This window comes from Protopterus annectens, chromosome 6.part0 (assembly GCF_019279795.1).
Source record: "Protopterus annectens isolate FY-2018-M chromosome 6.part0, PAN1.0, whole genome shotgun sequence".
NCBI classification, from domain to species: domain Eukaryota; kingdom Metazoa; phylum Chordata; order Ceratodontiformes; family Protopteridae; genus Protopterus; species Protopterus annectens.
In genome coordinates, this window is record NC_056737.1 from 40,023,585 (window position 1) to 40,039,102 (window position 15,518).

Consider the following 15,518-nt stretch of genomic DNA (forward strand, 5'->3'; position numbering starts at 1 on the left):
ACAAATTCCACATAAAGATAGCCACAACTAGTGTATATTTTGTTTTTGGCCCTAACCCCGACCGTATGTCTTGCTATATATGTCAGGCTTTTGTTCCCAAAACCTTGCATAGCCACCTTCAGTTTCTTAATATTTTACTTGAGAATCAAAGACTTAAGCGATTAGTACGCAACGTTATGGAGGATATGTCTGGCCCTTCTGCTGAGCTTGCAAAGACGGCCAAGAAACTCAGGCCTGAAACTTCACCTGCACCTCCCATTCTGGACATACCTCTGAAGGCCTGGAGGCCCATTTGGATTTTTTTCTTGGATTCCTTGGTGAGTACCAGAGTGGAAGCACTCAGGGAGCCAGCCACTGACATGTCCTCGGAGGTGTTGCGTACTTCCATTTCGGATGAGCAGGGGGGAACCTAGGCTCACTATTTCGGAAGGCCGTTGATGTATTCCTCAGATCTAGGTGCAGGAGGAAATACTGACTATGATTAAAGAATGCAGGCCTACATCGGGTCCCTCCACCTTTCACTAGTCTGCTCTGCTCCTTAAAAGGAAACAAAAAAAAAATACATCTTTCAGCCCCTCAGGAACTTCTGCCTGACTGGCAGGCCTTCACAGAGGGATTATTTATTGCCTTTATGGCTTTGAAGCCTCTCACAAGTGTTTCCCTTCCTAGCCCTCCTTCCACTTCTTCCTCTCAGAAAATATTTAGGGAGCAGGTATTATCTGAGGATGAGGATTCCCCAGAGGACTAGTCTTTGCCATACTCTGCCCAGATTTCTTCCCCTTGGAGTCTGCTTCACCTGAGGGGAAGTCAAATGGAGTGGAGCCTCCTGGTGAAGATATCACTTTTCGGGAGAATATTGCACGTATGAGGGAGTTTTTCAAGCGGGACTGCTCACAGGTTACTGATGTGAGAGGAGATGTTATGATTTACTCCAAATGGATTCGCCTTCTTTTTCTGTGCCTCCAGTTCTGCCAGCTTTTCTGGACACTTTCACTTCTGCTTTTAAGAGTCCAGACTCTCAACCTCCTTCTCACAAATGACCAGATAGGTTCTATAAAGTTCCAGAGGACTGTAAATTCCTTTATAAATGCCATGCTGTAGACCAAGTGGTTTGTTTCTGTAGCTACTGATAAGCCATCCAGACTTTTGCCTTCTACTTCTCTTCTCCCTTCAGGTAAGGAGAGTAAAACCATGGAAAGACTGTGGAAAAAAACTATACATTTCAGCTACTCTATTCAGCTTCTTTGTGACCTTCCAGATTCAAATGTAAGGTCTCAGCTTTCCTCTGTTTTGAGGCATCTTCCCAAGTGGTGCACCACTGCAGTATATGCAGTTATTATAATGTTGCTGAAGCATCTGCCGGGGCTGCTGCCTCTGTATTAAGGAGGTGCTCTTGCTTAAGGCTTCAACCACTTCCTGAAGACTTTAAGTTTAAGCTGATGAATGTGCCCTTAGATAGTAATGCCTTATTTGGTACTGTAGCTGCTACCTTGTTCAAATCCCTGTAGGAGAAAGGCAGAGTTGCAGGATTTAAAACATATCTTTGTGTCTTCATTTCCCAAATTTCAAACAACTACCCAGTTAAGACTATTTTTGTCAGGAAACAATATTGAACTCCTCCTTCCAGAGGTAAAAGGGATGTTAGGAGATTTTCTCCTTCTAAACCCTCTCAGCCTTCTTCTACTCAAAAGCACTCTTTTCCAGACAAGCCAGGTAGTCTGTGACTACCTGGCTCCCTCTGATCACATTCCCCTCTCTCAACACCTTACTCTCTCCCTTACAGTCTGGGAAAACATTGCTCATGATTTATGGGTTCTGTCCATTATCCACAAAGGATATTTTCATGCCCTGGAAATCTCTTCCTCCTTTCATGGGAATTCCTCAACCACCTTGAGAACAACTTCTTTTCTTCCCAGAGGTGCTTCAAGATTTGATATCCTTCGGAACTCTCCAAGAAAACCCACTGTCACAAAGGGGAAGAGGGTTCTTCTCAAGGATGTTCCTGGTTCCCAGGAAAGGTGGCCCTTGGACACTTTCTGGACCTTTCTCACCTCAACCCCTTCCTAAAGGTCCCAAACTTTCATATGCTTTTGCTCCAAATTCTGTTTCCTATCATTCTTCCACAGGCCTATTTGGCCTCCCTGGATATCAAGGATGCCTACATACATGTTCCCATTCATCCTCTTTACAAAAAATTATTACATTTCTCTGTTGCTTTTTCACATTTTCAGTTCTGAGCTTTGCCTTTTGGTCTTTCTATGGCATCAAGGGTATTTTCAAAATGTTTTGCTCTTGTGATTACTTTCTGCAGACTCCAAGGCATACAAGTCTTCCCCTATCTGGACAACTTGTTGCTACAGGCGCCACTCCCAGAGACCTTGTATCACAACCTCCTGTTCACTACTACTCTTCTGCAAAGGTTGAGATTCATGGTCAGTTTAAAAAAATCCATGCTCACGCCTTCATAGTACCATGTCTTCCTGGGGTGCAGGATTCAGACAGAGCTCACGTTGGTCTCTCTTCCTCCTCACTAAGTTCTGGCTCTAGTTAGTTACTTCCAAGACTTCTCCCTCTGCAGTCTTTGACAGCCAGGGAGTTTCTCAATCTTCTAGACTTCATGGCTTCAACTGTTCCCATGCTACTTCTTGCCTAGCTCCACATGAGAAAGTTTCAGTGGTATCTGAAATCAGTCTGAATGCAGCATGCACACCCACTGGTGTTTGTTGTCCTTTTTCTTCCTTCTTAAAGAGGGAGCTTCTTTGGTAGATTCAGCCAATTTCCCAGAATCCAGACATGCCTTTTCATCCTCCCCTACCAATTCAAGAGTTGTTCACAGACACCTCAGACATGGGTTGGGGGCCAGCCTTTGCATCCATGAAGGTTCAAGGCCTGTGGTCTCCTTCTCAAAGGAAGGAAGGAGCACATAAACATAAAAGAGATGAGTGCTCTTTTTCTGGCTTTCAGGCTTTTCATTATGTTCTTTATCCAGGACCTCTAAAACTGTTTCCAAACAACACCACAGTTCTATAGTATGTAAACAAATGTTGTTGCAGATACTCTGCGCAGGTCCATGACTCAGTCCCACAAATGGATGCTTCACAGGGATGTGTTTCTGGACATTCTCCCCTGGTGGGTTGCACCTCAAATAGATCTTTTTGATCCCCTTTGAACAGATATCTTCCAAAGTTTTGTGCCAGAGTTCCAGGTCCTCTGGTATGGAAGATGAAAGCCCTATCAATTTCTTGGAAGGGGATGTTTCTCTGTGCATTCCTCTCCTTTCCTCTTATTCAGATTGTTCTGAAGAATTCAGCAGGACACCCCAGAAATGTTGCTGGTGACTCTCTTTTGTCCAAGACAGCATTGGTTCCCTCTTCTTCTGTATGTAGCCAGAGGCAATCATCACAAGTTACTTCACAGGATGAATCTCCACACACAAGACAAGGGATCACTCATTCACCCTCATTTGTCAACTCTGCAACTCAAACTGTGGGTAATAAACTTGATTCCTTTTAGATACCTTTTCTCTGAGGACATGCTTGGGGTTTTGCAGAAGGCCAGGAAGCCCAACACTAGGAAATCCTACTTATCCAAATGAAAGAGGTTTTCCAACTGGTGTCTTTCTCATAACCTAGACCCACTAAATGTGGACATTCCTTTGGTTCTATCTGACGTGTGTGAACATTTGAAGGCTGGGTTGGCTTATTCTTCTGTTAAAGCTCATCTTTCAACTATTTCTGCATGTCTGCCTCTGTCTCCCCCTTTGGCCTCCAGATTGGAGGTTAAAGTTTTCCTTAAAGGCGTCCTTCACATTAGACCACCCAAGAAACCTATTCCACCCCTTCTTCTTCTGGCAAAGCTCACCATGGGTCATTTTGAGCCTGCAGCAACAGCTACCTTGCAATATTGTTCTTGGAAGAGTCTGCTTGCCATTACTTCAGCCAGAAGGGTCTCTGAATTACAAGCCTTGATGGCATTTCCACCTTTTCTGGTTTTCCATAAGGACTGGGTTTCTTTGCATCCCAATCCTTTCTTTATGCCCAAAGTTGTGAATGAGCTGTCACGTAATCAGTACATTAACTAGCTAACCTGTTTTACCTCTCCACAGTCTTCCAGTGAGAGGATCCTGTTCACTTGGGATGTGCACAGACAATTCAGATTTTATTTGGGTAAAACTAAAACTATCAGAAAATCTGATCAGCTTTTTGTGTCTTTTCATCCCAGGTCTCTGGGAAAGCCTGCTTCCAAGCTGGCTACTTCTGTTTGGATTTCTAAGGAAATTTACTTTTATGTTTTTCATGGTACAAGCCTTTCTTCTCCTTTTAAGGCTGTCACTGTACTAGGGCTGTAGCTTCATCTGGTGCTTTTTTCAAGGGTTTGGATACTTTTCCATTTTAGAAGCAGCTACTTGGACTTATGTGCATACCTTTACTAAACATTACAAGTTGGATGGCATTTCCAGGCCTAGAGCAGGTTTTGCTAGAGCCATTCTACATGGCTTTGTAGAGAGTGCCTCAGCTCCTTCCTCCTCCATTTTTTTCCTCATGAGCTGTGGTACTCTCCCTCATGTAAAGAATACTGCAGCACAACATAAGAATAGAAGGACATAGAATAGTTGTGTAAAGTCTTACCATAACCGTAGATGCCCTTCTCTTCTATGTTACAGTATTCTAGCTTTCCCACCTTCCCTTAGTTCTTGTTCTTTCTTTGGATGTGTGCTTCCTCATTATGTACCTTAGGCTGATGTTCTTCCTGGGGCATTCAGTTCTGAGGATGGTACATGCGGATGTCAGTTTTATGGTCGATGCCTGCCTTGGGCCCACATGTGACATTCCATCTACCTAACAGTGGTAAAAGCCTTTTGTATACTGGCCAGATGTTGGGATTGTTTATGGCAGGGAATCCCTCGTGTAAAGAATGCTGCAACATAGAAGAAGGGTATAGCTATGATAAGATTTTACACAGCTATTCTTTCTGTAGGAACACAAACAATGTCTAGCATGTTCCATTCCCTGGTAGTTTTTTTTTTTTTTTTTTTTTTTTTTACAGTCTGAAGCAGTTGTTGTTCCTGAACATGTTGTGAATAATTTCCTTATTAATGTTTTTGAATCAGTATTATTCCAGTCTTTTTCTGGTAAATTTAAGTCCCGAAGCACTATTCTTTCCTGCTGAGTTTCATGCAAGAAATGTACAAATTTTTCTAGGTCATCAGCACTTGACTTTGCTGGTCTATACATTCCAACAATTGTTATATGTTCCAGGGTTGTCTTAATTGTCACAGTTACTCAGTCTGTAGTATTGGTGTTATCATTGAACTTGTAAGAATGACAGATCTCATAACTGTCTTTAATCTCCACTGTAACAAATCCACCTGATTTTTGTTAGAATGTCTGTTGCAGTAAAAATATGGTACTTGCGTATTATCGCAACCACATTACAGTACCAGTGTGGTATCATCAAGAGTTTATAAGAGCCGTTAAACAAAATCAGCAGATTTAATCCGAATTGATAAAAGACGATGTGGGAAATATTTTTGTACAATTGCTTTTGGGCTCTGCAAATCAATAACTCTGGACTGCTTATATCGCTTTAAAGATTTAAAACGGTAGTTGCATTGTGTTATTTCTTTCAAAAAACTCAAGATAATCTAATTACCATTATTACCATTGTTACACAAAAGGCATGACCTTAGACACTTAATTACATGAATGTGAAGACAACTGCAGTGTGTGTTTTTCATATTACTAAGGTGAGACAAGGTAGTGTGTTTCTCAGTCATTTGCTGTTGACTGGTGGCCATCACAGTCTGAAAATGAAGTGACATAGGTTGCTAAGTTTTATTATATGTGGACGAATAGACATCTCACTTTGTTAGTTTAAGGGTACTTACGATGATATTCTTTAAGGACTAGACACTAAACTGGCACCAAGTGTAAAGTAAATTTTTTTGTGGTTCAGTGTAAGATGTGTGGTCGTCTACTAATTGTACTTTTGACTTTTTATTCTTGACTCTCAGGATGCTAAAACATTCCTAAAGCAGGAGGCATTCATACATCAGTTGTCGCTTTCCTTTCCTTCTCTGACTTTCCTTAAATTACAGACACTTCAGTGGTGCACACCATTCCCAACACAGTTTCACTACATATTTCTGCAGGAGAATGTCTTGGAGCTCAGCCATTTCTCCTGCTCGTAATGTGGTTGCGATAATACGCAAGTACCAAATATATTTATACCCTGACAGAATTGGTTTCCAGTCATTTAACCATGTTTCACAAACAATAACATCAGTCGACATTTACATTTCAGTCTAGAGTGGTTTACCTTCAGGGTATCAACATTCGTGTGTTACTTGACCAACAAGCATGTGTGTATATTGGTCTCCAGTCACTTGTCTTCTTTGGCACTAAAAATAATCTTGAGTCAGTTCCGTATTCTGTCTGGTCTGGTGGGACGTCTTGGATGACTCATTTTTTTCTAGCAGCTTTTGTATTTCTAGTGCTGCTGCTTTCCTCTGACTGGGTGGGGCATTGAGAATTTTGCATACAGTTGGAGATGGAAGGGAAAAGGGAATTTTATAACCTCTGGAGCCCAACAGTTGAGAATAGAATGAAATTGATATCATCAGATTCACAAGTTTTCACTACTTGCTCAGTCTTCTAACTATACTATTTTTTTAAACATTTTTGAGAAGTCTCATATTCAGCCTTTTTTCTCTCATTTCAGCCTCTGATTTCTGCAGTTTTGTCAGCTCATCTAGCTTTTTGTTGTTTGACTTCATATATTCCTCCAGTGTCTCGCTTATTTTAAACACTTCTAAATGCATTTGATTTATTTTTTTCTTCTAACAAAGATCTAACCTACTTTTAAGATCCCAGCTCTACAAATAACAGCAACTCCATACATTTAATCCCCTTGCAGGTAGTCTTCATGAAAAAACCTCCTCATACAACTTGAGACACTACTCACAAGCCATGCCAACTCTCATCACCCCTGGAACTAAACTCCACAGCACTGCACACACTTTCTCCACTCAGTCACCTGCTTTTTGGCAAGCTCTCCCCATCAACATTAAGGACATTACAACTTATTCCAAATTCAGAATGCAACTCAAAAAGCACTTCTTCATCCAAGCCAAATGCTCCTTCTTCAACACAGGACGTATCACCTAACCTGTCTCCTTTCTGTCTCCTCTTCTTTCTCAAGATTCACTAAAGATTTGACCCACTTTGGAAATTAGTGTATATATTGCACATTACACTCTGCTTGATTGGACATTGCACTCTGCGTGTTCATTAGAATGTAGTGTGTTCATTAGACTGTATATACACAGTTTGTTTTCTCTGTAATTAGTCTGCACTAGTCTTACTGCTTACATTTTTGCATTTTTTGTTTGTTAAATATTTTGTATTTCACCTGGGCTAAGCTTAAAATTGGTCAATAATGATCAATGCACTACACTGGTAAACAAATACAAATAAATTACTGGAAGCCATCTCCTGTACTAAAGCTGAAACACGAACTGCTTTTTTTCTTGAAGAGTTGCGAGGTTCATCTCAGCTAGAGCTTTTACTTCACCTTTTATGGCTGAATTTCTCATACCATCTCCAAATCTCTTCTTTGCTCGGATACAGGCAATGCAGTAACTAGTTAGTAACTGATGTTTTCCAAACTGATAACTTTTACTAGCTTTTTTTTAAAACAATGTCGCAGTTTTTACACTGGGAGAGCTGTAATCAGTCTACTGCTCAATGTGCATACATCTCTGGCGTCAAGTGGTGAATTGGGTTTAATTATGAATGTAGACCATGGACCAAAACTCAGCTAAAGCATTTTTTACATGAATAATTATTGTATAATGCAAGAAGTTATATTCTTGCTACATATTATTTCATGTCATAATTCATTATAACCAGCATTTTATTCAAACTTCTTGCTAAATTTATACTGGAATATGACTTCAGTATTTGGATTCACTTAAAAATCTAATGCCAAAATAAAAAATGCACAACGGCACTGCATACACTACCATATGGAGACGGGCTATCGCATTTGCAATTCTTGTGTTTTAAGTACAGAAAGTTGGAAGGTGATTTAACTACATCATTTAAATCTTTTAGTGTTGACTACCTATTCAAAGTGTCTAGACAAAAAAAAGTTTGTAGATGTGTAATAAAGGAATAGGTTGTTAAAACTATAGTATATCGCAGTCTGACAGTAGTAAGTAGACACAAGGGATTAAATCAACTACCAGAATATTTAAGAAGGGCATCTAGTGTAGAAACATTTGAGAAAAGGATTGGATTTAGTTATGGGGAAAGAATTTGGGAACATTAACTACTAAATGGACTTCTTTTTACTCTGTGCCCTATATCTTTGTTGTGCTGCATTATAGGTTCATAGGTAAGTACTAGGCTATCTGCCCAAGGGCATTTATAAGCCTAGCCAGAGTGTGTTGGCTTTCGCCACCCCCTTAGATTAGTTCCCTGTGCCTGTGACCAGCAGAGCCATTAGTTCCCTGCGCCTCTGTCCAGCAGAGCCAGTGCAGTGATCCCCGGGGTAAATTTTCTGTTTCCCATCCACCCGTCAAGGTTTCTCTTGAAGAGTGGTAGTGAGGGGCTCTGCCTGATGTATATTGGAATCTTGTTCCAAAGCATGGGGAGTCTCTGGGTCAGGGATCTACCCCTCCAGCACGTCCTATTTATCATTGTGGTAAGGTTTATATCCCTAGAGCGTGTGGCTCTCAGGGATTTGTTTTTTTTTTTAGGTGGAGCATATCCATCAATTCTAGGTTGGACATGGCCTTGTATGTCAAGCAGAGATCACCTCTGAGTAAGCACTATGCAACCGAGTACAACTGGAGTTTCTTTAGTCGGGCTGCATGGGTCATCTGTTTGAGGCCAGTAATCCTCTTGGTGAGGTACTTTTGTGGTCTTTCCAGCTGTTGCAGGTGCCTTGTAAGGTGCATCCCAAATGGGGCATTGTATTCTATAATGGGTCTAATAAGTGATGAGTAGAGAGGCACATTAACCTCCTTTGTTCTGGATGAGAACCCTTTTGAGATTAGGTGGGCCATGTAGAAGGATTTTCTAACCACCTTGGCAATATGATTATCAAACGAGAGATTGCTATCTACTTGGGTCCCCAGATCCCTTGTTACTTTTTCTGTATTTAGGGGACTACCACCTATGTGGAAGTTTGCGGGTACTTTGTTTTTTCCAAAGGGGATGACTATGCACTTTTTGGCATTCAGCTTGAGGCCATGATTTTAACACCAGGTATCTGTCTCAGTGAGACCCTTCTAGAGGGTGTCTGTATCAGCCGGAGAATCAATTATGGCCCCTAGTTTACAGTCATCTGCGGTCAGCCACAGTCCTCCTGTGCGTGCCTGTACCTCTGAGAAGTATATACTGAACAGGAGGGGTCCTAGGACTGAGCCCTGGAGGACGCCACTTGTAACTGGTTTAGAGTCGGACCTAGAGTCTGCAACTCTCACCGTCTGGATTCTGTCCGTGAGCCAATTTGCAACCCATCTCGTGACATAGGGGTTAATGTTCAGGTTGATGAGTTTGTCTATAATACCAGAATGGGGAATGGTGTTGAAAGTCTTTGCGAGGTCTAGGTAGGCTGTGTGGACCTCCTTACCCTCATCTAATGCCTTGGTAACAATCTCAAAGAAGTCCACCAGGTTTAGGAAGCATGATCTGCCCTTAACAAAGCCAAACTGAGTGGGGTCCAAAGTTTGGAGGTTCCCAATGTCTCTGTTAATGAGTTCCATGATGATGTGCTCCATAGCCTTGCAGACCAGACTAGTCAGGCTTATAGGGTGATAGTTCCCGGGGTCTGTTGTGTCGCCACCTTTGTGGAGTGGGATAACTGTTGCTGTGCGCCACTCTGTGGGTACGTAGCCTGTAGATAGGCAGAATTTGAACAGTGTGTTTAGGTGAGGGGTTAGTTCATTTTGGAGCTCTTTTAAGAAACAGCCTGGGACACCATCCAGTCCCATTGAGGCTCTGTTTTTGGCTTTGGATAGGACTATTTTAACCTGTGTGTCGGTGATTCCTGGGGCCTTACATTCTTCTGGTATGGTTATGGGCCCTTTAGGGGGTGTTAAGTTTGCACTTAACCTGTCAGCCAAAATGTTGGCAATATCAGTCGGTTCAGTGTATTTTGTGCCATTCTGCACCAACTCAGAGCAGATCTGAGAGTTTCCACTTAGGTTCTTGACATGGCTAAAGAACGCTTTGTGGTTATCTTTGGAGTCCTTTGCAGTTTTTCTTTCGAAGCTAGCTTTGGATGATTTAATGAGGGATCGTAGTTTCTTGCTGATACTGATCAGGGATGTCTTTCCTTCTAGGGATTTTGCTCTTATCTGTACTAGTTTCCTCCTTCTGTTGTAGAGCCTGTTTATGGCAGGGGTCCACCAGACTGGTTTCCTTTTCTTGGAGGAGTGAGTCTTGGTTTTACTTGGGATAGCATGATCCATGCATTCCTGCAGATGATCATAGAGTGCCTTTGTATAGGTTTCAGCAGCTTGGACAACATTGTCCATTGGTGTGGGAGCTGTGAATCTTTCCACCTCGGTCTTAAGCAATCTGAAGTTTGCTTTTGAAAAGTTTTTCATGGTGGTTTCCTTGATTGGGGTTGGGGGCGGAATGTGAATATCCAGAGTGATTAGTCTATGGTCTGATCTAACCAGCGACGGGTTGACGTCAGGTGTGGAACACCGGTCGCACATGTTGGTGATGACTAGGTCCAATATGTTCCCTCTGGTGGGGGTGTTGACCAGTTGATCCAATGCATTCGAGTTTATAAATTCTAGGAAGTTTGGGCAAGGGAGTTAGTACTTGAGTAGTTCTCCCAGTTAATGTTTGGGTAGTTGAAATCACCCAGTATTACTGTGTTTGGTAGTACCTTCATATTTCCCAGTGTCTCCAGAAATGCGAAATGGAGGTCCTGAGTCATGGTGGGTGATCTGTAGCAAGCTACAATTTGGATTGCAGTTTTGCCCATTGTTAGTTTCACTTGGATGATCTCTGATGCATCGTGCTGCACCAATAACCTGGAGGTGTGAGTATCCTTGATGAATATGGGTACACCCCCGCCTTTTGTGTTTCGGTCTGGGTTCTGTGGCCAAAAGGTATGGTATGAGTTGTAGCCTGGTAGTGCTGGGGTGCTCTCTGAAGCCTTAAACCAGGTTTCTGTACAGATATCGATGTTCTCCATACTGAGGAGTGCCTCGAGTGCGTGCATTTTTGAGGTTTAGACTTCTGGCATTGAGTAGCATTGCCCTCAGTTTTTGGTTACTTGTGCCATTTACAGTGGTGGGTTTGTCTTTTGCCTAAAAAAGGCACTATGGGGGTGGCAAGAGCCTTTGCCAGTATTCGAAAGCCTAAGGGTGACCGGTGAAAGCCATCTCTTGCGAAGCAAAGTGGCTTGTCGAGCATGTCATCCCAGGCAGACAAATACTGGATCCCCTTTGAATGACACCAGAAACTTAGCCAATTGTGGAAGTTGATCATTTTTTCTTTATACTGTGGAATAATTCTTGTTGAGGGTAGGATGCTACTCAGGGTCAGGGTCATACCTGCCTGGGCTACATGATCAGAGAGCTCTTCCATTTCTCTTTTCATGTAGTCCAGGAAGGTACGTCTCAGGTCATTCACACCAGCATGTACAATGACTGAGTCATATTTGTACTTGTTCTGGAGTGACCCGAGTGCTTGTGTTATGTGGCAGATCCTGGTGCCCGACAGGCAGCTAACTGTAACCTTCTCCTTGTCCAGCCTAGTTAGTGGGACATCAGTGTGCCTTACTGTAGAGTCGCCTATCACTAGTGTGTTGGGTATGTTATTTTGCCTTAAGGGCTGTGATTGCGTGGCACACTGATTTTGTGAAGTATGTGTTTCATGGTTGGTGATGGGTTGTGGAGGTTGCTTGGATGTCTGCTTTGGAGGTCTCTGTTGCTTTTGCAGACTTTTATTTAGAGCCTCCGAGTATGTTTTTGTGTATTTATGTGTGTTATTTGTCTGTGTTGGTTTGTTAGGTCTATGTGAGACTGGTGGTGTGTTGCAAGTATTACCCTTCTCGTCTTGACAGTCAGTTAAGTCTGGGGTTGAGAGAGTGTTGCCTCCAGTCTGGCTGTATAATTGCATCTCTCACATATATTAGTGTTTGGTGGTAGGAGGAGAGGGCTGTCTGTGTACATGAGGCTGTTGTAACATTGCCTCAAAATGCCCAGATTCACCAGTTGGACTGGAGAGTACACCGGAAACTGCCCTTTGGACATGCCTGAATAGGTAGAGTGAGCTGTTTTTTTGATTGAGTGGTGTGGACGAATAGAGATCCTTGTCCTTCTGGACAGTATAAGGGGGGATAGTGCTAGGGGTATTTAGTGCTTATGAGTTTTAAGCAAGTGCTGGGCTGTAAAATGAATGGTTTGAGTGCTAAAGTTGAAGGTTTGTCTAGTTCCAAGGGAAAAACTGAAGAATAGACTTTGTGGTGTCGGGAGTAGTTTAACCCTAGCTAACCGGCGCTGCCTGGCATGCAGATGCGTTTTTTTATATCAGAAAGATTAAAGAAAGAGAAATTAGCCCAAAATGGCCAATAAAACTACAGTTTCTGGGCAGAAACCACTCCTCCAAGGGCAGGTAGGCTGTTCAAAGCTCCCCACTCTCACTGGTGAACAAAGAAACTTCCTTTTTGCCCAAGTAAGGTATAGCCAAACACAGAAGCTTAAACACAATCCCCAGGTATCAACAGGTATCTGAAACTGGACTTTTCTAGCTTAGTAAGGTGGGAAAATAGCAAGATTTTTTTTTCAAGAAAACAGTAGAAACAAATGCAAAAACACTTTTATAGTGCAGTAATGGCTGTCGCACTTGAGTGGGAAGCCAGTAACAGTTAAAAATACAATTTACAACAAAAAACAAATTTTAAAGTGCAGGCACAAATAAATGCAATTTCAGTGTAAAATGAGCGTTCTGAGAAGCAGTAAATGTCAGAAAACGAGCTTTTAGGCAGAAATAGCAATAAGCAACAAGAAAAAAACAAAAAAATGGTACTTAAACACTCCAAAGTATCTCCTTTTGTCTCTCTGGCATTGTAGGTCTCTGCAGAACACCTGGGCAAGATGATCTGAGCTTATACAAACACAAAAACTGCGCAAATATGTTTTTTATATCAGAAAGATTAAAGAGAGAGAAATTAGCCTGAAATGGCCAATAAAACTACAGTTTCTGGGCAGAAACCACTCCTCCAAGGGCAGGTAGGCTGTTCAGAGCTCCCCACTCTCACTGGTGAACAAAGAAACTTCTGTTTTGCCCAAGTAAGGTATGGCCAAACACAGAAGCTACAGTCCAGATATCAGTAGGTATCTGAAACTGTACTTTTCTAGCTTAGTAAGGCGGGAAAATAGCAAGATTTTTTTTTTGTTTTTTGTTTTTTCAAGAAAACAGTAGAAACAAATGCAAAAACACTTTTATAGTGCAGTAATGGCTGTTGCACTTGAGTGGGAAGCCAGTAACAGTTAAAAATACAATTTACAACAAAAAACAAATTTTAAAGTGCAGGCACAAGTAAATGCAATTTCAGTCTAAAATGAGTGTTCTGAGAAGCAATAAACGCCAGAAAACGAGTGTTTAGGCGGAAATAGCAGTAAGCAACAAGAAAAACCAAAAAAATGGTACTTAAACACTCCAAGGTCTCTCCTTTTGTCTCTCTGGTGTTGTAGGTCTCAGCAGGATACCTGGGCAGGATCTGCTGAGCTTATGTTATGAAAATGAAACATTTTTCCCAGTAAAAGGTCCTTGATGATTAGTATATTGGTGTTTATATGTAAGGGTTTGTAGGACATATATTGCAAGTTTTAAATGAGTGCCACTTACAGCACAGACAACTGGGTATAAAAACCTTCTCATTGTTTAAACTACTTAGAAGCTTGTGGAAATACAAAGGCTGGTGATATGGAAACAAGTCTCACCAACTTCTGCAAATAGATTTGCACCATTATTAGCACTGGAATAGTTATTAAACTATTGTTCAACATTAACTACAGTGGGAATCTAAAGAGCATTGTATTCAAGCACAAACACAACAAGGACATCTACCGTGGGAGGTGCTTTGCATGCGCAAAATGCACAAAGCTTGCACAAATGGGGGTATGACAGGTTTGGGGAAAAGCCTCTCAGCACCACACTGGGATGTCTTAACTTGGATGATCTTCGTGTTTCATTGTTGCAGTCATCACATTTGGGTTATCTGGTTGCAGGTAGCCCTCAGTCGGCCTAATTTTCAAAGTGTTGGGTCCTGCATCGGTTGCGGTCTCATCTTCCATGATGTCAGGTAGTCAGGGGTATAAAGCATGCAGCTGACAACCATTACATCAGTCTTTCTTGCTGTGCGGTGCCCAAAGCAGAAGCAGTTAGCAAGTGCAGGTCGGCCAACTCCTGAAATATTCGTTTTCGAGTTTCAGATCCGAAGTCTTCAACTAAGCTAAGTACCCCATTGGGGATCCTTTTCCTTGCCCTAAACCGATGGATGTCATTCTGGAGGCAAGGACGCCCAGTACTAGAAAATCCTATGCTGGAAAATGGAAAAGATTCTGTTCCTGGAGCCAGACTCAGGGGATGGGCACAGGAGTGCCCAATTTACCACATAGTCTTCAATACTTAACTGAGATGCTTCACAAAGGCCTTTCTTTTTCTTCCATTAAAATTCATGCTTCAGCCATTTCAGCACATTACAATACAGAGCCACCCCTCTTCTCTCATCCTGTGCTGAAGCAATTCCTCAGAGGGGCCAAAAACTTGACTACCCAGGAGAGCCCGTACTCCAGCCTGGGACCTTAACTTTATATTGGAAAAGCTCACTTTACCTCCCTTTGAGCCAGCTGCAAATGCAGAGTTGAAATTCCTTTCTTGGAAAACAGCATTCCTTCTAGCCATTACCTCAGCAAAAAGGGTGTCTGAATTACAGGCCCTCATGACAGTGGAGCCTTTCATCATCTTTCATGCGGACAGGGTGTCCCTTAGGACCAATCGTTCCTTTATGCCCAAGGTAGTATCCAGTGTGACTGGCCCTTAATCAGTCCATTCATTTTCCAACCTTCTTTTCTAATCCACAGAACAAAGGAGAACGAATACTGCACTCCTTGGATGTGCACAGACAACTTAGATTTTACTTGGACAGGACTAAACCTCTCAGGAAATCTGAACAGCTGCTGGTTGTATTTGCTGCAGGGGCAGAGGGGAAGGCCATTTTAAAGCAAACCATTTCTTAGTGGATAGGCCATTGCATTCATTTCTGCTATAAGCACCATGGAAAACCTACCCCACAGGGGATAAGACTTTACTCCACCAGGGCTGCATCTACCTCTACAGCCTTTCTCAGAGGTGCCCCTACCAGGGACATCCTGGAGGCTGCTACCTGGAGCTCTGTCCATACCTTCACCAGGCATTACCACTTGCCAATTTTTTCTAAATCCAGAGTTGGCTTTGCCACTGCAGTCTTGCATGGCCTTATAG

At 42.3% G+C, this 15,518-nt stretch overlaps 1 protein-coding gene across 3 annotated transcripts in view; it reads left to right on the forward strand.

The window, feature by feature from the left end:
• The window catches only part of EIF2AK4 (eukaryotic translation initiation factor 2 alpha kinase 4), a 3,701,979-nt gene that overhangs the window by 2,505,797 nt on the left and 1,180,664 nt on the right, over positions 1–15,518 (forward strand). The gene's annotated exons all lie outside the window — the stretch shown is intronic.